General features: G+C 46.5%; 1 protein-coding gene, 1 non-coding gene and 1 pseudogene across 4 annotated transcripts in view; 1 reads left to right on the forward strand and 2 right to left on the reverse strand.

The window, feature by feature from the left end:
* LOC100343357 (butyrophilin-like protein 1) overlaps positions 1-24,271 on the reverse strand; it is a 363,518-nt gene that overhangs the window by 112,985 nt on the left and 226,262 nt on the right. The window lies entirely within an intron of this gene.
* Positions 5,587-13,615, forward strand: LOC149126701 (uncharacterized; annotated as a pseudogene).
* LOC127488388 (small nucleolar RNA SNORA11) lies at positions 23,800-23,928 on the reverse strand. The gene has a single exon (XR_007916082.1). It is a non-coding gene; the product is annotated as a small nucleolar RNA SNORA11 (small nucleolar RNA).

The following is a 24,271-nucleotide window of genomic DNA, read 5'->3' on the forward strand; positions in this document are numbered from 1 at the left end:
AAAGCCCATGAGAGTATTTCAGGCATGGAAAGCCAAGACACTCTGGCAAAAAAATAAATAAATAAATAAATAAATAAATAAAATTTTAAAAAAAATACCTAAATGAAAGATCTCTGCGAGTGAGATCCCAGTAGAAAGAACAGGTCATCAAAGAAGGAGGTACCTTTCTCTGAAGGGAGAAGAGAACTTCCACTCTGACTACGACCTTGTCTAAATATGATCAGAGTCAGTGAACTCAAAAGGCTTCCATAGCCTTGGCAACTCATGACAAGAGCCTAAGGTGATTATTGATGCCATAAACAAGAGTGTCAATTTGTTAAGTCAACAAAAGGAGTCACTGTGCACTTACTCCTCATGTAGGATCTCTGTCCTTAATGTGCTGTACATTGTGATTTAATGCTATAACTAGTACTCAAACAGTATTTTTCACTTTGTGTTTCTATGTGGGTACAAACTGTTGAAATCTTTACTTAATGTATACTAAACTGATCTTCTGTAAAAAAAAAAAAAAAAAAAGAAGAAATTATCAATTCCCAACTTGACTCTCACTGGGATTAAACATGACAATAGGTCTGATCTGATTTCATCATCATTTAAAAAATCATCTATTATTTTTCACTTTATGTTTGTGTGGGAGCAAACTGTTGAAATCTTTACTTAATGTATGCTAAACTGATCTTCTGTATATAAAGAGAATGGAAAATGAATCCTCATGTGAATGGAAGGGGAGAGGGAGTGAGAAAGGGGAGGGATGCGGGTGGGAGAGACGATATGGGGGGGAAGCCTTTGTAATCCATAAGCCGTACTTTGGAAATTTATATTCATTAAATAAAAGTTTAAAAAAAAAACATACCAAACACCAGAGTTAAGGAAAGGGTTTATTGGGGGGAAACCAGAAGGGGCGAAGCGGGAAAGGAGAGTAAGAGAGAGAGAGAGAGAGAGAGAGAGAGAGAGAGAGATGTGTTCAGGAACAGTTCCTCTTTAAACTTTGCTGGGCAGGCAGGGAAGTAGGAGCAGCGAATCCCATTAAGGTAGGGTGGAGCTGACACCTGTGGTTGGGTCATGGGGTCACCTGGCTTCCAGAAATGGTGGGGGAGGGGAGCTAGAGCCTAGGATGGTGTCCGGAGCATAGATCATGCCACCGGTAAGACTGCGAATATTGCTAACAGTGAAGATGAAGCTAGAATTAAGAGGCTGAGTAGGAACAGGGGAGATTGTGTGGAGAGAAGGACAGAGGGAGAACCTGAGGGAATGGGTGTGAGGGAGGAACTGTGCAGAGTGCAGGGCACTGGGCGACTGGGGGAGGACAGCACTTGGCCAGCACTGAGGGAGCTGGGAGGCTCTGCCCACTGCAGAAACTGACCTGAGATTTGCAAGGGGACTCCTTGAGGGATGAATTCAGGGGTGAGGATGATATCACAGGCTTCTTTCAAAGTGATAGATTATAGCTTTTCTTGAAAAGAAAGTAGCGATTTTATTTTCATCTACTAGTAAGGTAGAACAAGAGAGCAAGAGGGGAGAGTGAGAGTGAGAGAGAGAGAGAGAGAGAGAGAGAGAGAGAGAATGAGAGGGCTCTTCTATCCACTGATTCACTCCTGTAACAGCCAATTGGCCAGTGCTGGGCCAGGCTGAAGCCAGGAGCCAGGAACTCCATTCAGGTCCCCACATGGGTGTCAGGGTCCCAGCTCTTGAGTCCTCATCTGCTGCCTCCCAGAATGCATTAGCAGGAAGCTGGGTCAGAAGCAGAGCAGTCAGGAATCAAGCCAGCTTGAGTTTTGGGTTTCCGAACTGTGTGTTATCCAACAACGTCATTGTGAATGCTCCTTTTTTCTTTAAATAAAGTGATGTAGAGTTTTTATGAAGTTTGAACATAAGTAAGGCTTCTGTTTGTACCCATCCTCCTTCTTTGAGAGCAGGTATCTTGTGAGGTGTTTGGTCACTTCCTGTTCTCCTGTCCAAGTAACTCATCTTCCTGGCTGAGGTTCAGTCTCCTGTCTCAAGTGTCATCTTCAAGAATCCTTTCCACCACTCTGTCTCCAACTACTCAGTTTGCTGTCCACTTCTCACAGTGCATTTGGCCTCAGCACTCCTTGCTTCAAAGGGACTCCCAAGGCTTGAGTGATTGACAGCCGTGATGTTACTACAGATCACATCCACATCAAGGTAAGGATTATCCTCAGCCCCTCCTGTGCCCCCTCAGTCACTGTCCAGCTCCAGATCCCAGCACGTGGTCATCACCACCCTCCTCTGCTGAGCACGTCCTTGGGGGAGCATTCATGGGAAACACAAGTATGCACTTTCTGTACAGTCAGAGACGTCTGTCCACAGAGCCTTTCCTCACATGTCACTGTCACAAATTTTCCACCAATGTTCCTTCCAACTCCTCAGCCAGCCCATCACACTATCGGTCACAGCTGTGACCTGGCAAATACTCGCAGGCTTGGGTGTTTTTCCCCCAAGCAAGTGAGCAGTCAGGTGCTCTTCACCCCTGTGCTCACTGACGTCCCAGAAAGGGGCTGCAGTGCTGTCACTGCCCACTGGGTGGTGCCTGCCTGCGGTCAGAGCCATTTGTAAGTCAGGCTGAGCCTTCTCTCCCCTGTCAGGTGATCCTAGGAGCTCCCCATGGGCCCACAGGCACAGACTGGGTGGGGAAGGGCAATGCTGTGTGAGGGAGAGGGGCCATGGGCATTGGGCCGTGTCTTCCTGTGACTCACCTGTGAGTGCAGGGCCTGCTCAGTGGATGCTGCATGCAAGACACACTCCCATGTGATGATGGAGTGGGGCTGTGCACGCCCTACTGTGCAGCCTCAAAATCAGCTGTCAGCCAGTGTGACAGATAGAGGCAGTGACAGAAAAAGAGAGAGAGACAGAGACAGAGACAGAGACAGAGACAGAGACAGAGGGACAGAGAGAGAGAGAGAGAGAGAGGTATTTTCCATCTGCTGGTTCACTTCCTAATGGCTGCAACAGCCAGGCCTGAGCCAGGCTGATACCAGGAGCCAGGAGCTTCTTCCAGGTCTCCCATGTGGGTATCAGGGTCTAAGCATGTGGCCATCTTCCACTGCTTTCCCAGACCATTAGCAGGGAGAGGTAATGGATGTGGAGCAGATGGGGCTCAAACTTGTGCCCATATGGGATGCTGGCACTGCAGGCAGACACTTTACCTGCTGCATCACAAAGGGAGCCTCAGAGAAATATAATTTTAGGCAACAACAGGCATGTTGGGAGCTTTATGTTGGAGAGGCAAGCTGAAGAGTGGAAAACCACAGCTTGGAGTGTGACACTGGGTTCAAGTCCTGCCTTCACCACCACTCACCCGCCATGTGACGTTGATGAGAGCAGCTTCCCAGCCTCACTCAGCCCCTCCTCTGTGAGGAAGAGGAGTAGGAGAGAGGACAGAGGGTGATAAAGAGCAGGAGAGAGAGATCTTCCATCTGCTGGTCACTCCCCAAATGGCTGTAACAGACAGGTCTGGGTCAGGCTGAAGCCAGGAGCCAGGAGCTCCATCTGGTCTCCCTCGTGGGTGCAGGGCCCAAGCTCTCAGGCTGTCTTCTGCTGCTTTCCCAGGTGCGTGAGCAGGGAGCTGGATCAGAAGGGAGGAGCCGGCAGGCATCTGCGGCACAGCAGAAGATGAACTGTTTTACAATAGTGAGCATGTGGCCGGTCACAAGGAGACAGTGACAAGGGGAAAGCAGGTGGCTCGCTGTGGTCACACCTGTTCTCTCCCTGTCCCCATGTGTCTGTCTTATCAGCCAAGGAGATCGTGAGTCTCCTCTGGACAAGAGGCTTTTCTGTGTCTGGATGCCCTCAGCAGCCTTGATAAATGCTCACTGAACAGCTCCTTGTGAGGCTGAGTCCTAGGACCACTCAGTGGGGAACTGTGGCAGCAAGAGGGGAGAAGGTGGGAGAGCAGAATAGCTTTGGTTGGGGGAGGGGCCGGAGCAGCCCACATGTGGCCAGGGATGCAGTCAGGGTGTGTTGGGGGGGGCGGTTTCCAAGAAGAGGGAGACCCTGGCCCTCTCTGTTCTCAGGGGAGCAGTGTGGGCAGGCTCACCTGCGAGCCCTGGTGTAGGCACAGGTGCTGATATTCCGGCTGTAGGGAGGCAGGTGTGCCGTGAAATGAAGAGAGGAGCTGACACTGCAGCCCATGAGTGGTTTCGTGGTTTATGTGATGTAACATGCACTGGGGCAGCTTGGTGTGCAGAAGGTGGGGACGGAGGCCCAGAACAGGAGGCAGAGCTCTGGGCCCAGGACACCAGTGGCAGAAGCAGGAGTGAGACCTGCTCAACCCTACTGCAGTATGTGCTCTGCCCACTGTGGCCTCGACTTCCAGTTCCATTGGCCCCCGACTTTGAACCCTGTCCACAGTGCAGAGTGAAGTGCATCGCCCTCCAGAGACTGGCGCGACCACGTTTCGAACAGGCGACCTGCGTGACCACTCCAGTTCAAGAAGGAGCACTCCTGGCCCCCAGGACAATCCTTCCTGTCCCTTCCCGACCTCACCTCCTCCTCAGCCAGCCAGGGGTCCAGCTCCTCGCGCCACTTCTCTCACCGCAGCTCCTCCTGCTGCTCTCTCACTCATGCAATTGCAGTCCTGCACCCTGCGGCCTTTTGGATCTGGGTTCCGAGATTTCCATCCTCATTTCTTAGGTTTCTGGACTGCATTGGCAGTCCCGGCTATTCAATTTCTGATGCAGCTCTCTGCTCATGGCCTGGGAAAGCAGTGGAAGACGGCCCAAGTGCTTGGGACCCTACACCCATGTGGGAGACTTGAAGGAAGCTCCTGGGTCCTGGCTTCAGATTGGCCCAGCTCCAGCCAATTCAGCCACTTAGGGAGTGAACCAGCAGATGGAACCCTCTCTTTCTGTCTCTCCTTTTCTCTGTCTGTAGCTCTGCCTCTCAAATAAATAAATAAATCTCAAAAATTAGATTACAAAATTTTTGCAGCAAAGAACACTAAGGTTTATTTGTTTACTTGAAAGGCAGAATTAGAGAGAGGCAGAGAGAGAAAGTCTTCCATCCACAGGTTCATTCCCCAGTTGGCTACAATGGCCAGAGCTGTGCCAATCTGAAGCCAGGAGATAAGAGCATCTCCCAGGTCTCCCAATGGGTAAGGGGCCCAAGGACTTGGACCATCTTTTACTGCTTTCCCAGGCTGCAGCAAAGAGAGGGATCAAAAGTAGAGCAGCTGGACTCGCATGGGCACCCATATGGTTTGCTGGCTTTACCTGCTGTGCCACAGCACTGGCCCCTAAACTGATCTTCTGATACTGTTTTCCACGTTTTGAGGCCCCTTGTGCATCTCAGTGGTTGCAGGGGAGGGAGACCTCCTCACCTGCCCTGGACCCTCAGGTGTGGACGTGGGCTGGACACCCGTGGGAATAATAGCAGGTGCCCCAGGAGTGAGTAAGGTGAGGAGATTAGAGGTTCAGGATGGAGTCCTGGGGTCAAGTTCCTGCTCCTGGTTTCTCTGGGCCTCAGTCTTCCATCTGCACAGTTGAGGAGAAAGCCCCCTACTCTGTGCCCCCATGGGTCCCAGGGCTCTTTCCCCTCCTTCAGGCCACGCCCTCCCATGGAATCTCCAGAATGGAACACAGTGACTCCCCTGTAGCTGTGCCACACCCAGACCCTGCTGAGGGCCCTGGGCCAAGTGGTCCCCAAGGTCTCCACAGCTCCCCTCTTGCAGGCCTGGGCTCTGCCCCTCAAGTGCACATTGAAGGGCTAGAGCAGGACGGGGTCCGCGTGGTGTGCAAGGCCTCGGGCTGGTTCCCGAAGCCCCAGGTGCAGTGGACAGACCTCAGCGGGAAGAAGTTCCTGGAGTTCTCTGAGGCCCATGCCCAGGACACAGCAGGGCTGTTCAGCGTGGAGGCGGCTCTGGTGGTGAGAGACAGCTCTGCAGGGAGTGTGAGCTGCTCCATCCTCAATCCCATCCTGGGCCAGGAGAAGGAGATGGCCGTGTCCATCCCAGGTCGGTGCTGCTTCTCATTCCTGGCAGGGTTGGGAGGTGGTGCCGGCATCCCTGAGTGTGCGGGGTGGGCCTGGGTGCTCCCCTGACTGGGTCTCTGCCTGGGCCCCAGAGCCCTTCTTCCCGCAGGCCTCTCCCTGGAAGGCAGCTTTTGCTGGGAGCCTGCTCTTTGGAGCTGGCTGCTTCACCAGGAGAGAGCACTCTGCAAAGGTCCAGGAGAGGCAGAAAGAGCAGAAGCTGTGCCGGGCTAAGGAGGAGGACCTGAATGCCAGAGGTAGGAGGCACTGAAAGCCAGAGGTAGGAGGCCAGGGGCCAGGCAGGGGGGCAGCTGGTGCTGAGAGGAAGGATGCTGGGAGATGAGTCTGTGGGTTCTGCTCTCCAGAGCAGGTGGCTGTGGAGACCCAGACAGGACAGCTGGAGGCTGGAGCTGTGGGTGTGTCTGGAGTAAGAACTTCTCTAGGATATAGATGAGGTCATTCCTGTGGGTTCTCCAGGCACACGGTCTCTCCTTTACTTGGGATGGAAGTTCAAGGTTTTTTTCTCTCTTTCAGATGAGCTCCAGGCAGAACTTGGTAAGCTCTGCTCCCCTCCTGAACTCTCCATGTCCTCTGTGGAGGACGCTCTGGTTCTCTGCTCACCTGTTCCCTGTGTGCTGCTTTTCAGGCAGGAGGAAGGCAGCTTACCTGGCTGGTGAGTGACTCTCCAGATGTCCCATGGTCTCCTGTCCCTCCAGTGCCCAGCTGTCCGCTCCTTGTCTCTGTCCAGGCACAGACATGTGGACCCCTCATTAGTGCAGCAGTGGCAGTGGTGGTGGCAGAACCCTGCTCCCTGGGCTCTCTCACACCCTGGTGACTGTTTGCAGTCTGTGCTGCAAGACTTGTGTGCTGCATCCTTGGTCTTTTTCCACGCTGGACTGTCCCCATGTGAGTGCCACCAGTGTTTCAGCCTCCAGTGCTCTAGCTCTTGGTCTGCACAGGAAACCATAGCCAGATGCACTGAGATTCCATGAGAAGAGAGAGATGAATAAATGGGGTCGTTGATCTTGGGGGTGTGATTTCTGTCCCCTCCCTCCCAAGACACCACCCAGGGGGAGTCTTTCCTCTCTTTTTCTCAAAGGTGCTGTTGAAATGTGAAAGGGAGAGGACTGGGTTGGTGACCAGATGTGGGGATGTGATGGGAACTGCTGAAAGTCTCTTAGCATACTGACGCTTCTCTCTAGAAATATTTTTTTTGACAGGCAGAGTGGACAGTGAGAGAGAGAGAGAGACAGAGAGAAAGGTCTTCCTTTGCTGTTGGTTCACTCTCCATTGGCCGCCACGGCCAGCACGCTGCGGCCGACACACCGTGCTGATCCGAAGCCAGGAGCCAGGTGCTTCTCCTAGTCTCCCATGGGGTGCAGGGTCCAAGCACTTGGGCCATCCTCCACTGCACTCCCAGGCCACAGCAGAGAGCTGGCCTGGAAGAGGGGCAACTGGGACAGAATCCGGCGCCCCAACCGGGACTAGAACCCAGTGTGCCGGCGCTGCAAGGCAGAGGATTAGCCTATTGAGCCGCGGCGCCGGCCCTCTAGAAATATTTTATTGAGGTTGTTTGGCTCCATTGATACAGGAGGAGTCTCATCCCCATGTGGTTCTTCTTTGCCTTTAATTTTCCCAATATACCCAACCAATTATTATGCAATAATTGTTAATGTAGAATAATTTTTGTTTTAAAAATATTTATATTATTTTAATTTGAAAGGCACAGTTAGAGAGAGAGAGAGAGAGATCTTACATCTGCTGATTCACTCCCCAAATGGCCACAATGGCCAGGACTGGCACAGGCTGAAGCCATGAGCTTCACCTGGGTCTGCCACATGGTTGCAGGGGCCCAAGCACTTGGTCCATCCTTTGCTGCTTTCCAGGTACCTTAGCAAGAAGATGGACGAGAAGTACATCAGCCAGGACTTGAACTCGGGCCCATATGGGATGCCAGTGTTGCAGTTTTACACACTAAGCCACAACGCTGGCCCCATTTTTTCACTAAAATATCTTCACACAGCCATATTTTGCTCCTGACCAACAGCACCAAGGAACCAGTGACACAGGAGACTTTGTGGTCTTTGAGGTGCAGGGCAGAGAGCTGACAGCCAAAGTCACCCAGCACTGGGGCAGGGGTGCAACTCAGCTGTCCTGCAGGCTTCCTGATCTGTGGTCAGGGAGTTTCCCACAATCCTCTGCTGTCTGCACCTGCAGAAGGCCCCTCCTGTGCAGCCCCTCTCCTCCTGCAGAGTCTGACCTTCAGCACAGAGGGCAGGGAGGGCTGAGCAGGTGGTGTGGCTGTGGTCTCACCAGGGTGTGTTTCCTTTCAGCCTGGAGGGAGGTGCAGCAGTATGGCTGCTCTGCCTTCCTGCCCTGCCTCTGCCCTGCCCCTTCTCTACCTGTGGACTCAACTCCAGATGGGCTGGGCTTCCTGCTCTCCTTGTCAGTGTTGTAGCCTCCAAGCAAAGACAGCAGGGGCTCCTCCGTGGGAGCACAGCTCAGCTTCCATTCTGGGCCCTTTGTATACTGCAGGTCATGGTTAGGGTTAGCGACATCTTCTTAAAACCCCTTGTTCAGCTGATCCTCTCATTACGGTGAGCCAGGTGTGAGGAGAGCCTGCAGCAGGGCAATGACTGTGTAGATCAGGAAGCACCGGTCTCCAGATGACCCTGGGAATCACATTTCACTGCTCAGGACTCAGATTATATTAAGAGGGACATGGGATCTATGTTCTTCTTACTCCGAAATCCTCCCTTTATGGCCCACTTTGGTCTTTCTCTCCCTGGAATATGCTCTTCTCTGCTTTTTCCTGCTCTGACCACTGTCCAGCCTGGGTTTCTTCCTCTAAGTACTGCTGGTTGCTAAGGAATTAGTTATTCTGAGTTAATGTTCTAAATTTGGGAACAGAGGCTCTGGGATGTTTGTGGATGGATTTGTGGGTTGAGGTCTCTGACATACCTGAAATTGTATGCATCATTTTGGTACTCTGAGATTAGAAAAGCTTAAAATGTATTTGACATGCAGAGAGTGAGAGCAACAGCAGGAATGACAGATATCCCATCTCCTAGTTCACTCCCTAACTGCTAGCAACAGCCATGGCCATGTCAAGGCCAAGTTCTAGACCTCAGCCTAGATCTCCCACATGCATGTCAGAAATGCAACCCCTCAGTGCTGCCTCTCAGGTTCTCCATTGGCAAGAAGCTAGAGTCTGTAGCTTGTACATGCCTACTCCTGTTGTATTTATTTATTTTTAACTTTTATTTAGTAGATATAAATTTCCAAAGTACAGTTTATGGATTACATTCGCTTCCCCACCCCAACTTCCCTCCCTCCCGCGACCCACCCATCTCCCACTCCCTCTCCCATTCCATTCACATCAAGATTCATTTTCAATTCTCTTTATATACAGAAGATCAATTTAAAATATATTAAGTAAAGATTTCATCAGTTTGCTCCCACACAGAACATAAAGTGCAAAATACTGTTTGAGCGCTAGTCATATCATTAATTCACATTGAACTACGCATTTAGGACAGAGATCCTACATGAGGAGTAAGTGCACAGTGACTCCTAACAAATTGACGCTCTTGTTTAAGGCATCAGCCATTCCTCCAGGCTCTAGTCATGAGTTACCAAGGCCATGGAAGCCCCCTGAGCTCGCCGACTTTGATCTTATTTCTACAAGGCCATAGTCAAATTGGAAGTTCTCTCCTCCCTTCAGAGAAAGGTACCTCCTTGTTTGATGGCCTGTTCTTTCCACTGGGATCTCACTCGAAGAGATCTTTCATTTAGGTTTGTTTTTGTTGTTGTTGTTGTTGTTGTTGTTGTTGTTTTCAGAATGTCTTGGCTTTCCATGCCTAAAACACTCTCATGGGCTCTTCAGCCATATCTGAATGCCTTAAGGGCTGATTCCGAGTCCAGAGTGAGTGCTGATTAGGACATCTGCCATTCCATGAGTCTGCTGTGTATTCTACTTCCTATGTTGGATAGTTCTCTCCCTTTTTTATTCTCTCAGTTAGTATTAGCAGACACTAGTCTTGTTTATGTGATCCCTTTGACTCTTACACCTATCATTATGATCTATTGTGACCTAAAATTGATCATTTGGACTAGTGAGGTGGCATTGGTACATGAAACCTTGATGGGATTGAATTGGAATCCCCAGACACATTTCTAACTCCACCACTTGGGGCAAGTCAGCTTGAGCATGTCCCAAATTGTACATCCCCTCCCTCTCTTATTCCCACTCTTATATTTACCAGGAATCACTTTTCAGTTAACTTTAAACACCTAAGAATAATTGTGTGTTAATTACATAGCTCAACCAATAGTATTAAGTAGAACAAAAAATACTAAAAGGAATAAAGTATTAAATTGTACATCAACAGTGATGACAAGCGCTGATCAAGTCACTGTTTCTCATAGCCTGCCCCTGCTTTAAAAAGTAGGATAATTTGAATAGGAGGGAGTATGGGATGGATGGAGGGAGGGAGGGAGGGAGGGTGAAAGAAAAGGAGAGAGAGAGAGAGAGAGAGAGAGAGAGAGAGAGTAAACACTCCCCCGTTGGCTGTTCCATTCCCAAATATTTACAATGGTGGGTTCTTTATGAAGTGAGCTGGCGCCAAAGCCAGAAGAAGCTGGGAATCCAATCCAGATCCCCCACATGGTTGGCAGGGCCCCGATATGTGCATCATTTACTGTTTCCAAGGGTGTGCCTTGGCCAGAGCTGGAATTAGGAGCGGGAGCTGGGAATCTAACCCAGGCCTCTGACATCCAGTTCAGACACTTAACCCATGTGTTTTTTGAAAGGTCAAATACCTGAACCTGAATAGGTTCTTTTTTTTTCCCATACAAGAGCAACAAATGTAATATTGATTTTTTCCATATTTTTTTCACATTTTAGGAAAATTCTGTCTGTATTTATTAATGGCTCAAGGCCCTTGTTTGCTTTTTCGGGGGCAATGCATGAAGACTGTGGCCCAGGAAGGCAGTGGAGGATGGCCCAAGTCCTTGGGCCCTGCACCCACATGGAGACCAGGAAGAAGCACCTGGCTCCTGGCTTTGGATTGGTGCAGCACACCGGCTATAGCATCCATTTGGGGGGTGAACCAACGGAAGGAAGACTCTCTCTGTCTCTCTCTCTCACTGTCTAACTCTGCCTGTCAAAAAAAAAAAGTAGAAATTGTTACCTAGAGAAAGGACGGCAAGCAAACCATGGTAGAAAAGAACATGTGGGAAAGAGAAGAGGAGATGAGGGAGAGAGTGAGTGCTGTGCAGGTGGCTCAGAGTGACTGCAGTGGCTGAAGACCCAGCCCTGGTGTTGGAATGTAGGGAGTGTGCAGAGGGTTTACAGGGCTTGAGTGTGTGAAATAGAATTGATTCCAAGACACCGTGTAGGTAAATTTCAGGAAAAATCTAAATTAAAGCATCTTAATATTTGAGAGAGAGAGAGTGAGTGAGCAAGCGCCCTCATCCTCTGGTTCATTCCTTGAATCCTTCAACCATCGCTGCTTCCTCCTCAGTCGACAATGGAGAGAAGTTAGAGTCCAGAGCTGGAGGTAACTCTGGTGTGGAGCTGGTATCACACAAGGAACTGTAAGAGGTTGGATGGCAGCCCATATAGCTGCAGCCAGAGCTCAGGATGCTCTTTTTTTTCTCCAAAGATTTTTTTTTTATTTGAAAGGCAGAGGTACAGAGAGGCAGAGGCAGAGGGAACCTTCCTTCTGCTGGTTCACTCCCCAGATGGCCACAATGACCAGAGCTGTGCCGATCCAAAGCCAGGATCCAAAAGATTCTTCGTGGTCTCCTGCATGACTGCAGGGGCCCAAGGACTTGGGCCATCTTTTAGTGCTTTCCCAGGCCTTAGCAGAGAGCTGGATCTGAAGTGGAGCAGCTGGGATTCGAACTGGTGCCCATATGGGATGCCAGTACTGCAGGCAGTGTCTTTACCCATTATGCCACAGTGCCAGCCCCAGTATGTAGGCTCTTCTAATCAAAGCCTCAAACTCAGCAGCTCAAGATGTAGTGGATGCACTCCTTCACATCTCAGTGCAACTCATGGGCATTCTTTCACTTTACAAATAATGCTCCAAAGTGGAGTGGTGAGGGACTCCTGTTCATTAGTGCTAATATATACTCTTATAGATGGGATAGAATTTGGTAGGCTGGCTATCTCTTCCCAACATTTAAAATCTCTATATGACTGGGACAGTAAGTTAGCTGTTGGGTTCTTTGTGTCAGTTCAGATTTTGGGAAGGTTCTCAAGCTCCTAGGCAAAGGTGACCAGGATCCCGGGGTGACTGAGGAGAGAACAGAGACCTGTACATGAGGCCACTTTTCATGGGGGACTTGGCTGCTTGCAGCTTCTTGTTAAGTGGGGATGTAGCATAGACTCTGGGGGCCACAATGGAAACCTTCCAGTTCATTAGCAGCCCTGGAAGGCCACCTTCACTGTCTCAAATTCCTACTCAGTAGAACGAGAGGAGGAACATAAATTTTAAAACTGTCAACAATAATGGAGAAAATGTAGCAGAGCTGGCACAGAGGTTCTTTAAGCAGAACATTTACAGTTTATCCAGGGGACTGAGTATGAAGGAAATGATGTGGAAGGTCAGGAAACCTTAGCATTTCCAGGTCCTGTGGCTGCCCTTAAGGGTGATGTGGAAATGCTGAAGAAATCTGCAGAGGTTGGAGTAATCCATGTGAGTGAGTGTGATGATGGTGGATCAACTGCTGAGCTTAAAGCTGCTGCACAAGGTCACACAGAGTCCGCAGTGGTTCATTACAGAGGAGCAGACAGTGACATCACCACAAAGCAGGGGACCCAGTGATGGGGTCACGAGGTTTGCCCATCTGGCAGCAGTGAAGTTGTTAAAGAGGCTGCAGAGGGTCTGATGCTGTGGTGTGGTGGGTTTAGCAGCTGCCTCCAGCACCGGCATCCCATATGGACAATGGTTTGAGTCCAGGCTGCTCTACTTTATATCCAACTCTTCACTAGTGCTCCTGGAAAGTAGTGGAAGATGACCCAAGTGTTTGTGTCCCTGCAGCTATGTTGGAGACCCAGATGAAGTTTCTGTCTCCTGGCTTCAGTTTGGCCCAGCTCCGTTGGCTGTGGCCATTTGGGTAGTGAACTAGCGGATGGAAGATTCTCTCTCTTTCTCTCTCTCTCTCTCTCTCTCTCTCTCTCTGTGTGTGTGTGTGTGTTTGTGTGTTCCTCTCTCTGTGTATCTCTGCATTTCAATTAAAATAAATAATAAAAAGGGCCACAGAAATATGCTATAGAGGATGCTAATGAAGTGCTATGAGGTTTTGCAGAGACACAATGATAGGGAAGCACTGATGCCTAGGATGTCTTATGTCCCAGCGAGCTGTATAAACACATGCCAGGATGAGAGCTTATTAAATCCTGTAGCCTTGTGACACCTTCTGGAAATTGCTGTGAGCAACTACAAACATGTGGGAGGGAAAACAGAAGAAAAGTTAAAGCAGAAGCCAGTACATCTCAAGTCTGAAAAGGCCATCTCAGCTGCGGGGCCAGCTCAGGTGTGAATGACTATGTAGAGAATAATTAGAGTGCCAGCCGGTGAATATCGAGCAGAGGTGAATAAACCAGGGGAAAGGCTGGAATGTGTTCAGGTCTCCAATGTTGGAGCTTTGAGGATGACTCCTGTCAGCCGAGCAAAGTGAAGAGGCAAGTGGGAACAAAGGTGTCTTCTAGGGCAGCGATGTGAGAAGGCACTGAGCAGTGAAATCGCTTAAATAAACTTGCTGCTTAATTTTTTTCTCTTTCATCAAAAAAACAAACAAAAAAATAAAAAGACCTGGACCAGAGATTGAATCCAGGCACTCTGATGTGGGACATGGGTGTCTCAGCTGTCAGGCTCAACACAACCTGCCCAAACTTATATATTTTAAAAGCCATTTTGAAGGGACTGGTTCTATCACATTGTGGGTTAAGCCACTGCCTGCAGTGCCCTCATCCCTTGTGGGTGCTTGTTTGCATCTCAGATGTTCCACTTAGCTCCCTGCTAATGCACCTGGGAAAGCAGTGGAGGATGGCCACAATGCTTCAGGCCCCACATCCACATGGGAGGCCCAGAGGAAACTCCTGGCACCTGGCTTTGGACTGGTCCAGCTCTGGCCATTGTGGAAGGTTGGAGAGTGAACCAGATGAAAGATCTCTGTCCCCACAACCTGGGCCCCAAAATGAGTCAGTTTAAAATAAAGTAAATCTTAAAAAAGTCATTTTGAAATAAGCATCTAGTGAAGCTGCCTCTGATAAGGAGAACATTTCATCTTCCAGCAGCAGTGAGGGAAGGAACAGGGTAAGGGAGACGCTAGGGCAATGGGGGGTCACTGTGGTGATGGGAGGAGCTGTGCTCTCTGTCCCTGTGTAATGTGCCCCCCCCCCATCCCAGGTCTGGATGCTTCTGCTCAACCGGCCCCACCATTTGATGTGATTTTGTTTCCTGTCAAACAAATCAATTAATATTGAGCTTTCTGCTCCCCAGGGATGAGCATGGAGGTGGGAGGGATGTAGTAGCCTTGGACAAATCCAGGAGAGACTTCCTGTGCCCCCCCAGGTGCTCATGCTGGGGAGGCGGGGCTTAGCTGGTCCTGAAGCCCCTGTGTTGTCAGCTGAGGAAGGGCAGGGGCAGGTCCTTTCTGATCACTTGGGGGCGCTGTTGATGACCATGTTCCATGAGAGTGGAGTTTGTGGTCTGGGAGACTTGGCTTTGAATGGGAAATTGATGCACTGTGTCCCTGTTTCCTCCATCCCAGACCTTCCCTTGCCCATTGGCTCTCTGGGCCCCTCTGAGTCCCTGCATCTCAGACCACACCATGTGGGAGTTTCTGGGTCATGCCTTCCCCATGTTCAGGTTCCAAGAGTCCTCTTTCTCTCTCCAGATGCCTTCTCCTGCCAGTTCTGCTCCATGCTGGGTGTTGCTCCCAAGCACATGTGATTGTAGGAGGTTTCTATTTGCTGCCAGAAAAATGACCTGAGCCTTGCTGTCTCCACCACACACATTGACTGTCCTACAGCTCTGTAGGTCAGAAGTCTGAGACAGGTCTCACTGGGCTAAAACACCTGCAAGTCTGCATTCCTTCTGTCAGCTCCTGGATTTCCCAGCATCTGAACCCACTTGCACACCTAAGTTCATGGCCGCATTCCTCTGTCTTCAAAGACAGCAAGGTACACATCTTTCAACTCTGGTTCCCTCACTCTATTACTTTCTCTGGCCACACACACCTTGGCAGGCTGCCTGCTTTCAGGGTTCACATGATTCGATTGGGCTCACCTGGATCAACCAGTGAACTACGTTAACTTCAAGGTCCTAACCTTTATCCCATCTGCAAAGCTCCCTTTCCCTGTAGGTGACAGAGCCACAGGTGTAGGGATTAGGACAGGGACATCTGAGAATCATCCTCCAGGTTCACATCATCCAGATGTAGCCTTCTCTCTCCACCTGTGGTTACAGGCAGCCTGCAAGTTCAGCTCAGTCAGTGCTTCTGATGTAAATGGAGGGGCAGGAAATTTTGATTTCCCTAATTTCTTCTTTTATTTTTCTTAAAAAGAGAAGTTGAAAACCTTTACTTCTAAGACAATCTGATATCAGAGAACGTCCTCCTAAAATTTATATCAAAATGTGGCCCTTTAAAGTTCCCCAGCAGCGCCATCTGGCTGCCACGTTGTTACCAGAATTTGGGGTGCCATACAACATCACCATGTACTTAGTAATAAATCCCCAATATTCATAAGCCCGAGAGGGTTCTTGCCTAATATTTAGAGAATTCTAAATATAGGCATAAATAAACGAGGCAGCTTGGTACATTTTAAGATTTTATTTAGTGCGAAAGATGCATAGGAGAGTGAGAGCTTTATCTAAGAGAGAGAGAGGTAAATCTGGGTTCATACTGAGCACCAGGAACCATCCACGTGTAGGAGCATCTAGGCCAGGAAGCCTAGGGCACATGGCCTGAAGGCCATGTGCCTTGGAGGTGCAGGGCCACAGTCAGCACCCCCCTGGGAAGAGGCCAGGGCAAAGAAGAGAGAGGCAGGACACACCGTGTCCCAGGCTTTTAACCCATTTCCAAAGGGGAGTGGTTAATTAACCTGATTGGCTGGTGGACACCCAGGTGTGGCCCGGTAGGGGCATGATATCACATAGAGGCATGGCGAAGGCGTGGTCTTCAGGCTCACGAATCTAATGGATTTTTTTTTTTTGTCATCTGAAAATTTTATTGAAATGCAAGTTTATTCAATTTGAGGCATAATAAATGCTAAAGCACCAGAAAAGCTTCCTCTTTAATCTTTTATTAAAACTATGATTCATAAAACTTCAATTTAAGAAAGAGACAAAAGGGTCATCAGAGTCGTCTCAGTCTTTGCCATCCAGTTACTTGCTTTTTGGGTTTCTTTTGTTTTTTTTTTAACTTTTATTTAATGAATATAAATTTCCAAAGTACGGCTTATGGATTACAATGGCTTCCCCCCTATAATGTCCCTCCCACCCGCAACCCTCCCCTCTCCCACTCCCTCTCCCCTTCCATTCACATCAAGATTCATTTTCAATTCTCTTTATATACAGAAGATCAGTTTAGCATACATTAAGTAAAGATTTCAACAGTTTGCTCCCACACAGAAGCATAAAGTGAAAAATAATAGGTGATTTTTTAAATGATGATGAAATCAGATCAGACCTATTGTCATGTTTAATCCCAGTGAGAGTCAAGTTGGGAATTGATAATTTCTTCTTTTTTTTTTTTTACAGAAGATCAGTTTAGTATACATTAAGTAAAGCTTTCAACAGTTTGCATCCCCATAGGAACACAAAGTGAAATATACTGTTTGAGTACTCGTTATAGCATTAAGCCTCCATGTACAGCACATTAAGGACAGAGATCCTACATGAGGAGTAAGTGCACAGTGACTCCTGTTGTTGACTTTACAAATTGACACTCTTGTTTATGGCCTCAGTAATCTCCCCATGCTCTAGTCATGAGTTTCCAAGGCTATGGAAGCCCCTTGAGTTCTCCGACTCTTATCTTGTTTAGACAAGGTCATACTCAAAGTGGAGGTTCTCTCCTCCCTTCAGAGAAAGGTACCTCCTTCTTTGAAGACCTGTTCTTTCCACTGGGATCTCACTCACAGAGATCTTTCATTTAGGATTTTTTTTCCCCCAGAATGTCTTGGATTTCCATGCCTGAAATACTCTCATGGGCTTTTCAGCCAGATCCAAATGCCTTTAGGGCTGATTCTGAGGCCAGAGTGCTGTTTAGGACATCCGCCATTCTATGAGTCTGCTGAGTATCTCGCTTCCCATGTTGGATCACTCTCCCCTTTATTTATTCTATCGGTTAGTATTAGCAGGTACTAGACTTGTTTATGTGCTCCCTTTGACTCTTAGTCCTTTCATTATGATCAATTGTGAACTGAAATTGATCACTTGGACTAGTGAGATGGCATTGGTACATGCCACCTTGATGGGATTGAATTGGAGTTCCCTGGTATGTTTCTAACTCTACCATTTGGGGCAAGTCAGCTTGAGCATGTCCCAAATTGTACATCTCTTCCCTCTCTTATTCCCACTCTTATGTTTAACAGGGATCACATTTCAGTTAAATTTCAACACTTAAGAATAACTGTGTATTAATTACAGATTTAAACCAGTAGTATTAAGTAGAGCAGACAAAAAAAAACTACTAAGAGGGATAATGTATTAAGTTGTTCATTAACAGTCAGGGCTATGCTGATCAAGTCATCGTTTCTCATAGTGTCCATTTCACTTCAACAGGTTTCCTTTTTGGTGTTCAGTCAGTTGTCACCAATCAGGGAGAACATATGGTATTTGTCCCTTTGGTACTGGCTTATCTTGCTCAGCATGATGTGTTCCAGATTCCTCCATTTTGTTGCAAATGACTGGATTTCATTGTTTCTTACTGCAGTATAGTATTCTAAAGAGTACATATCCCATAATTTCTTTATCCAGTCTACCATTGATGGGCATTTAGGTTGGTTCCAGGTCTTGGCTATTGTGAATTGTGCTGCAATAAACATTAGGGTGCAGACCGCTTTTTTGTTTGCCAATTTAAATTCCTTTGGGTAAATTCCAAGGAGTGGGATGGCTGGGTCGAATGGTAGGGTTATATTCAGGTTTCTGAGGAATCTCCAGACTGACTTCCATAGTGGCTTGACCAGTTTGCATTCCCACCAACAGTGGGTTAGTGTCCCTTTTTCCCCACATCCTCGCCAGCATCTGTTGTTGGTAGATTTCTGTATGTGAGCCATTCTAACCGGGGTGAGGTGAAACCTCATTGTGGTTTTGATTTGCATTTCCCTGATTGCTAGTGACCTTGAACATTTTTTCATGTGCCTGTTGGCCATTTGCATTTCCTCTTTTGAAAAATGTCTATTGAGGTCCTTGGCCCATCTCTTAAGTGGGTTGTTGGTTTTGTTTTTGTGGAGTTTCTTGATTTCTTTGTAGATTCTGGTTATTAACCCTTTATCTGTTGCATAGTTTGCAAATATTTTTGCCATTCTGTCAGTTGTCTCTTCACTCTCCTGACTGTTTCTTTTGCAGTACTGAAACTTCTCATTTTGATGCAATCCCAGTAGTTGATTTTGGCTTTGACTTCCTGTGCCTCCCGGGTCTTTTCCAGAAATTCTTTGCCTGTGCCAATATCTTGAAGGGTTTCTCCAATGTTCTCTAATAACTTGACGGTGTCAGGTCGTAGATTTAGGTCTTTAATCCATGTTGAGTGGATTTTTGTGTAAGGTGTAAGGTAGGGGTCTTGCTTCATGCTACTGCATGTGGAAATCCAGTTTTCCCAGCACCATTTATTGAATAGACTGTCCTTGCTCCAGGAATTGGTTTTACATCCTTGATCAAATAGAAGTTGGCTGTAGATGTTTGGGTTGATTTCTGGTGTTTCAATTCTGTTCCATTGGTCTATCCATCTGTTTCTGTACCAGTACCATGCTGTTTTGATTGCAACTGCCCTGTAGTATGTCCTGAAATCTGGTATTGTGATGCCTCCGGCTTTGTTTTTGTTGTACAAGATTGTTTTTGCTATTCGAGGTCTTTTGTGCCTCCATATGAATTTCAGCATCATTTTTTCTAGATCTGAGAAGAATGTCTTTGGTATCTTGATTGGGATTGCATTGAATCTGTAAATTGCTTTTGGAAGAATGTACATTTTGATGATGTTGATTCTTCCAATCCATGAGCATGGAAGATTTTTCCATTTTTTGGTATCCTCTGCTATTTCTTTCTTTAAGGTTTTGTAATTCTCATCGTAGAGATGTTTAATGTCCTTGGTTAAGTTTATTCCAAGGTATTTGATTGTTTTTGTAGCTATTATGAATGGGATTGATCTTAGCAGTTCTTTCTCAGCCATGGCATTGCTTGTGTATACAAAGGCTGTTGATTTTTGTGCATTGATTTTATATCCTGCCACTTTGCCAAACTGCTCTATGAGTTCCAATAGTCTCTTAGTAGAGTTCTTTGGATCCCCTAAGTAAAGAATCATATCGTCTGCAAAGAGGGATAGTTTGACTTCTTCCTTCTCAATTTTATTCCTTTGATTTCTTTTTCTTGTCTGATGGCTCTGGCTAAAACTTCCAGAACTATGTTAAATAGCAGTGGTGAGAGTGGGCATCCCTGCCTGGTACCAGATCTCAGTGGAAATGCTTCCAACTTTTCCCCATTCAATAGGATGCTGGCTGTGGGCTTTTCATAAATTGCTTTGATTATATTGAGGAATGTTCCTTCCAAACCCAGTTTGCTTAGAGTTTTCATCATGAAAGGGTGTTGAATCTTATCAAATGCTTTCTCTGCATCTATTGAGATAATCATATGGTTTTTCTTCTGCAGTCTGTTAATGTGGTGAATCACATTGATTGATTTGCGAATGTTGAACCATCCCTGCATACCAGGGGTAAATCCCACTTGGTCTGGGTGGATGATTTTCCTGATGTGTTGTGGTATTCTATTGGCAAGAATTTTATTGAGGATTTTTGCATCGATGTTCATCAGGGATATTGGTCTAATTTTCTTTCAGTGCTGCATCTTTCTCTGGCTTAGGGATTAAGGTGATGCTGGCTTCATAGAAAGAATTTGGGAGGATTCCATCTTTTTTGATTGTTCTGAATAGTTTGAGAAGAAATGGAATCAGTTCTTCTTTAAATGTCTGGTAGAATTCAGCAGTGAATCCATCTGGTCCTGGGCCTTTCTTTGTTGGGAGGGCCTTTATTACGGTTTCAATTTCTGTTTCAGTTATGGGTCTATTTAGGTTTTCTATGTCTTCGTGGTTCAATTTAGGTAGATTGCATGTGTCCAGGAATCTATCCATTTCTGATAGGTTTCCCTGTTTGCTGGCATACAAGTCCTTGTAGTAATTTCTGATGATTCTTTTTATTTCTGTGGTGTCTGTTGTTATGTTTCCTTTTTCATCTCTGATTTTATTGATTTGGGTCTTTTCTCTTCTTTTTTTAGTTAGTTGGGCCAATGGGGTGTCAATTTTGTTTATTTTTTCAAAAAACCAGCTCCTCGCTTGGCTGATTTTTTGTAATGTTTTTTGGATTCAATCCTGTTAATTTCTTCTCTGATTTTAATTATTTCTCTTCTCCTACTAGCTTTGGGTCTGGTTTGCTGCAAATTTTCTAGGCCCTTGAGATGCGCTGAAAGCTCATTTATTTGGTGCCTTTCCAATTTCTTGATATAGGCCCCTATTGCTATAAACTTGCCTCTCAATACTGCTTTTGCCGTATCCCGTAAGTTTTGATATGTTGTGTTGTTATCCTCATTTACTTCCAGAAAGTTTCTGATTTCTCTTTTGATTTCTTGAATGACCCAGTGTTCATTCAGGAGCATGTTGTTCAGTCTCCATGTGTTTGCATACTTTCTGGGGTTTCCTGAGTTGCTAATTTCCAGCTTCATTCCACTGTGGTCTGAGAAGCTGCATGATATGATTCTAATTCTTTTAAATTTGCTGAGACTTGCTTTATGACCTAGTATGTGGTCAATCCTAGAGAAGTTTTCATGCACTGCTGAGAAGATTGTAAAGTCTTTAGCTGTAGGATTGAAAGTTCTGTAGATATCTGTTAGATCCATTTGGGCAATAGTGTCAATTAAATCTGCTGTTTCCTTGTTGATCTTCTGTCTGGATGATCTATCTATTTCTGAGAGTGGAGTATTGAAGTCTCCCAGTACTATTGTATTGGAATCTAAGTCTCCCTTTAAGTTCCTTAATGTATCTTTTAAATAGACTGGTGCCCTGTAATTAGGTGCATATACATTTATAATAGTTACATCTTCCTGTTGAATTGAACCCTTAATCATTATATAGTGCCCCTCTTTGTCTCTCTTAACAATTTTTGTATTAAAGTTTATTTTGTCTGATATTAATATAGCTACACCTGCTTTTTTTTGGTTTTTGTTGTCATGGAATATCTTTTTCCAACCTTTCACTTTCAGTCTGCATGCATCTTTGTTAGAGAGATGTGTTTCTTGTAGGCAACAAATAGTTGGGTGTTGTTCCTTAAGCCAGTCAGCCAGTCTGTGTCTTTTAACTGGACAGTTCAGGCCATTCACGTTTAATGTGACTATTGATATATAGTGACTTTGCCCTGCCATTTTCCCGGAGATATTTTCTAGTATATGCTTTGAGCTTCCCATGCTCTTTTACTGGTAGGTGTTCTTCCTTCCCCTTCTTTCATATTGATGGCTGTGTTTCTGTGTTTCTGAGTGTAGCACATCTTTAAGCATCTTTTGCAGGGCTGGACAAGTGGCCACAAAGTCTTTCAATTTCTGTTTGCTATGAAAGGTCTTTATTTCACCTTCATTCACAAATGAGAGCTTAGCAGGATATAATATTCTGGGCTGGCAATTTTTCTCTCTTAGCACCTGTGCTATGTCTCACCATTCCCTCCTAGCCTGTAGTGTTTCTGATGAGAAGTCTGCTGTGAGTCTGATTGCAGATCCTCTGAGAGTAATTTGACATTTCTCTCTTGCACATTTTAGGATCTTTTCTTTATGTTTCACTGTGGTGAGTTTAATTACCACGTGTCGTGGTGAGGATCTCTTTTGGTCATGTTTACTGGGGGTTCTATGAGCTTCCTGTACTAGGATGTCTCTGTCCTTCTCCAGACCCGGAAAGTTCTCTGCTAGTATCTCACTAAAAAGGCCTTCTAATTCTTTCTCTCTCTCCATGCCTTCAGGAACTCCTAGAACCCGAATGTTGGTTTTTTCAATAGTATCCTGTAGATTCCCAACAATATTTTTTAGATTTCTAATTTCCTCTTCTTTTCTTTGGTTTGACTGTATGTTTTCTTGTGCTCTGTCTTCTAAGTCTGATATTCTCTCTTCTGTTTCACTGACTCTGTTTTTTAGACTTTCTAATGTGTTTGTCATTTGATCTATTGAGCTCTTCATTTCATTTTGATTTCTCTTCACTATCACACTTTCCTGTTCTACTAGTTTCTGCGTTTCATTTTGATTCTGATTCAATCCTGTCCAATAAGGATTTCTGTAGTTCAAGGATTTGCTTTTGAAAACTTCTAAATGTTCTTATCATAAATTTTTTGAAATCCGTATCTTGCATTTCTTCTATCTCATCATCTTCATAATCTTGGCTTGGGGTGTTTTGTTTATTTGGAGGCATCATAGTGTCATCGTTGATCTTGTTCCCTCGATTTCTGTGTTTATTGCTTGGCATGGTTAATTCTGTTTCCCTCACTGTGACTCTATGTCCGTGTTAAGTGGACTGCCTGCTGTTGGAGGAGCCTTGGAGGCTTAAGATGGGTGTGGCCTGAGAGCTCTGCTTGGTTCTTCAGGGTTACAGGTGTGCAAAGGTGACACCCTCAGGTTATGCGTGGTAAATCTCTATTTATTTATTTATTCATTTATTTTATTTTATTTTATTTTATTTTATTTTATTTTATTTTTTATTCAGGAGGTAAGTAATATTGCAAAGCTGAGCAGAATGGATGGTATTTAGCTTCCGATCTCTGGCTTCTACCCAAAGAGTCTGTGCAGGCTCGCTTTCTCCTGCAGACTCCCACTGGGTTGCCTAGGCTACTGAATTGTATCCTTAACTCTCCCCTTTTATTATGTATATCCCAGCTCTTTGTCTCTTGCTCACCTTTGCAAGGTTGGTAGAGAGTTGAACTTGTCTGTAGCAGTACGCCCCCACCTTTTTATTTATTTATATATTTATTAATTTTTCCTTCTTTCCTGTGGTCAGTCTGTTGAACTTTCCCGCTTCAATGCCCGCTTCCCTCTAAAATTCTGTCTGCCGTTTCCCCGCCAATGTCTCCGGTTACTGAGCTCACCTCCACTTCCAGCGCTGATGTGTGGACTCGGAGCCCTGGGCACCCCTCCTCTCCCCGCTGATGTCTGTGTCACATCGACTCCCCTTCCCGCACTGGCTCTCAGACTCTACGGCTCCCACGGTTTGGCTTCCACATGGTGGGCGACCCTGCTCTCCCAGTAGGTCCTCTGAGTCACAGAGAATAGCTCCGGAAGAGTTTCCTTTGCAGTTTTTTCCTGATCCTTTTTCTGAGGCTACCGTAACTCTGCTTTTATTTAAACTAAATTTTCCCGGACTGTCGGTGTGCGCCCTCACTATTCCGCCATCTTGCGAATCTAATGGATTTTAACCTGTATGCCCACCTACTCAAATCCAGGGCACACCAAGGCACAGACTAGACAGACTGTATGTGGTGATGTCCTCTGCTGAACACTGCAACTTTTCTTCCAATATTGAGCCTCGTGCCACGTCCTTCCTGGTACCACATGAAGGCGCACAGGGCATGTGTGTAGGGCATTTGTTTGTAAAGAGGCCGCAAGTATTATGCACCTCATCAGAATCACCCAAGATTCCTGTTGGGTGTGTTGTAAACAGAGGAGCCATTCTTCAGGTCCCTTGCTCTGAGCACACCCCTCCCCAATTTAAAAAGAAAATCTAGCTTCCATGATTGTTTGTGTTTAGAGATGTGAGAAGCATAATTTGAGAAGAAATCTGGGAAATGCCTTTTCTGTATGGTCAGTGGCCAGCCTCTCAGTCTCTGGTGTTAAGCTTTATGGCTTGGGGAAAGACTGCTGTGTGTGTGTGTGTATGTGTGTGTGTAAGACACAGTCCATCAGCTGAATGTCTCCTGCACATTTCCCCCATCACTTTTTCAGAAGAGCGGGTGCTAGGCTGACCTGTGCAGTCTGTGCAGACCCCTGATATGTAATGTGTGTTCTCTTGTAGATTGGCGGAAAGAACAGTTCCAGGCCTGTGA

Source organism: Oryctolagus cuniculus, chromosome 5, assembly GCF_051225735.1.
Source record: "Oryctolagus cuniculus isolate XC-2025 breed Fujian yellow rabbit chromosome 5, ASM5122573v1, whole genome shotgun sequence".
In the NCBI taxonomy this organism is placed as follows: domain Eukaryota; kingdom Metazoa; phylum Chordata; class Mammalia; order Lagomorpha; family Leporidae; genus Oryctolagus; species Oryctolagus cuniculus.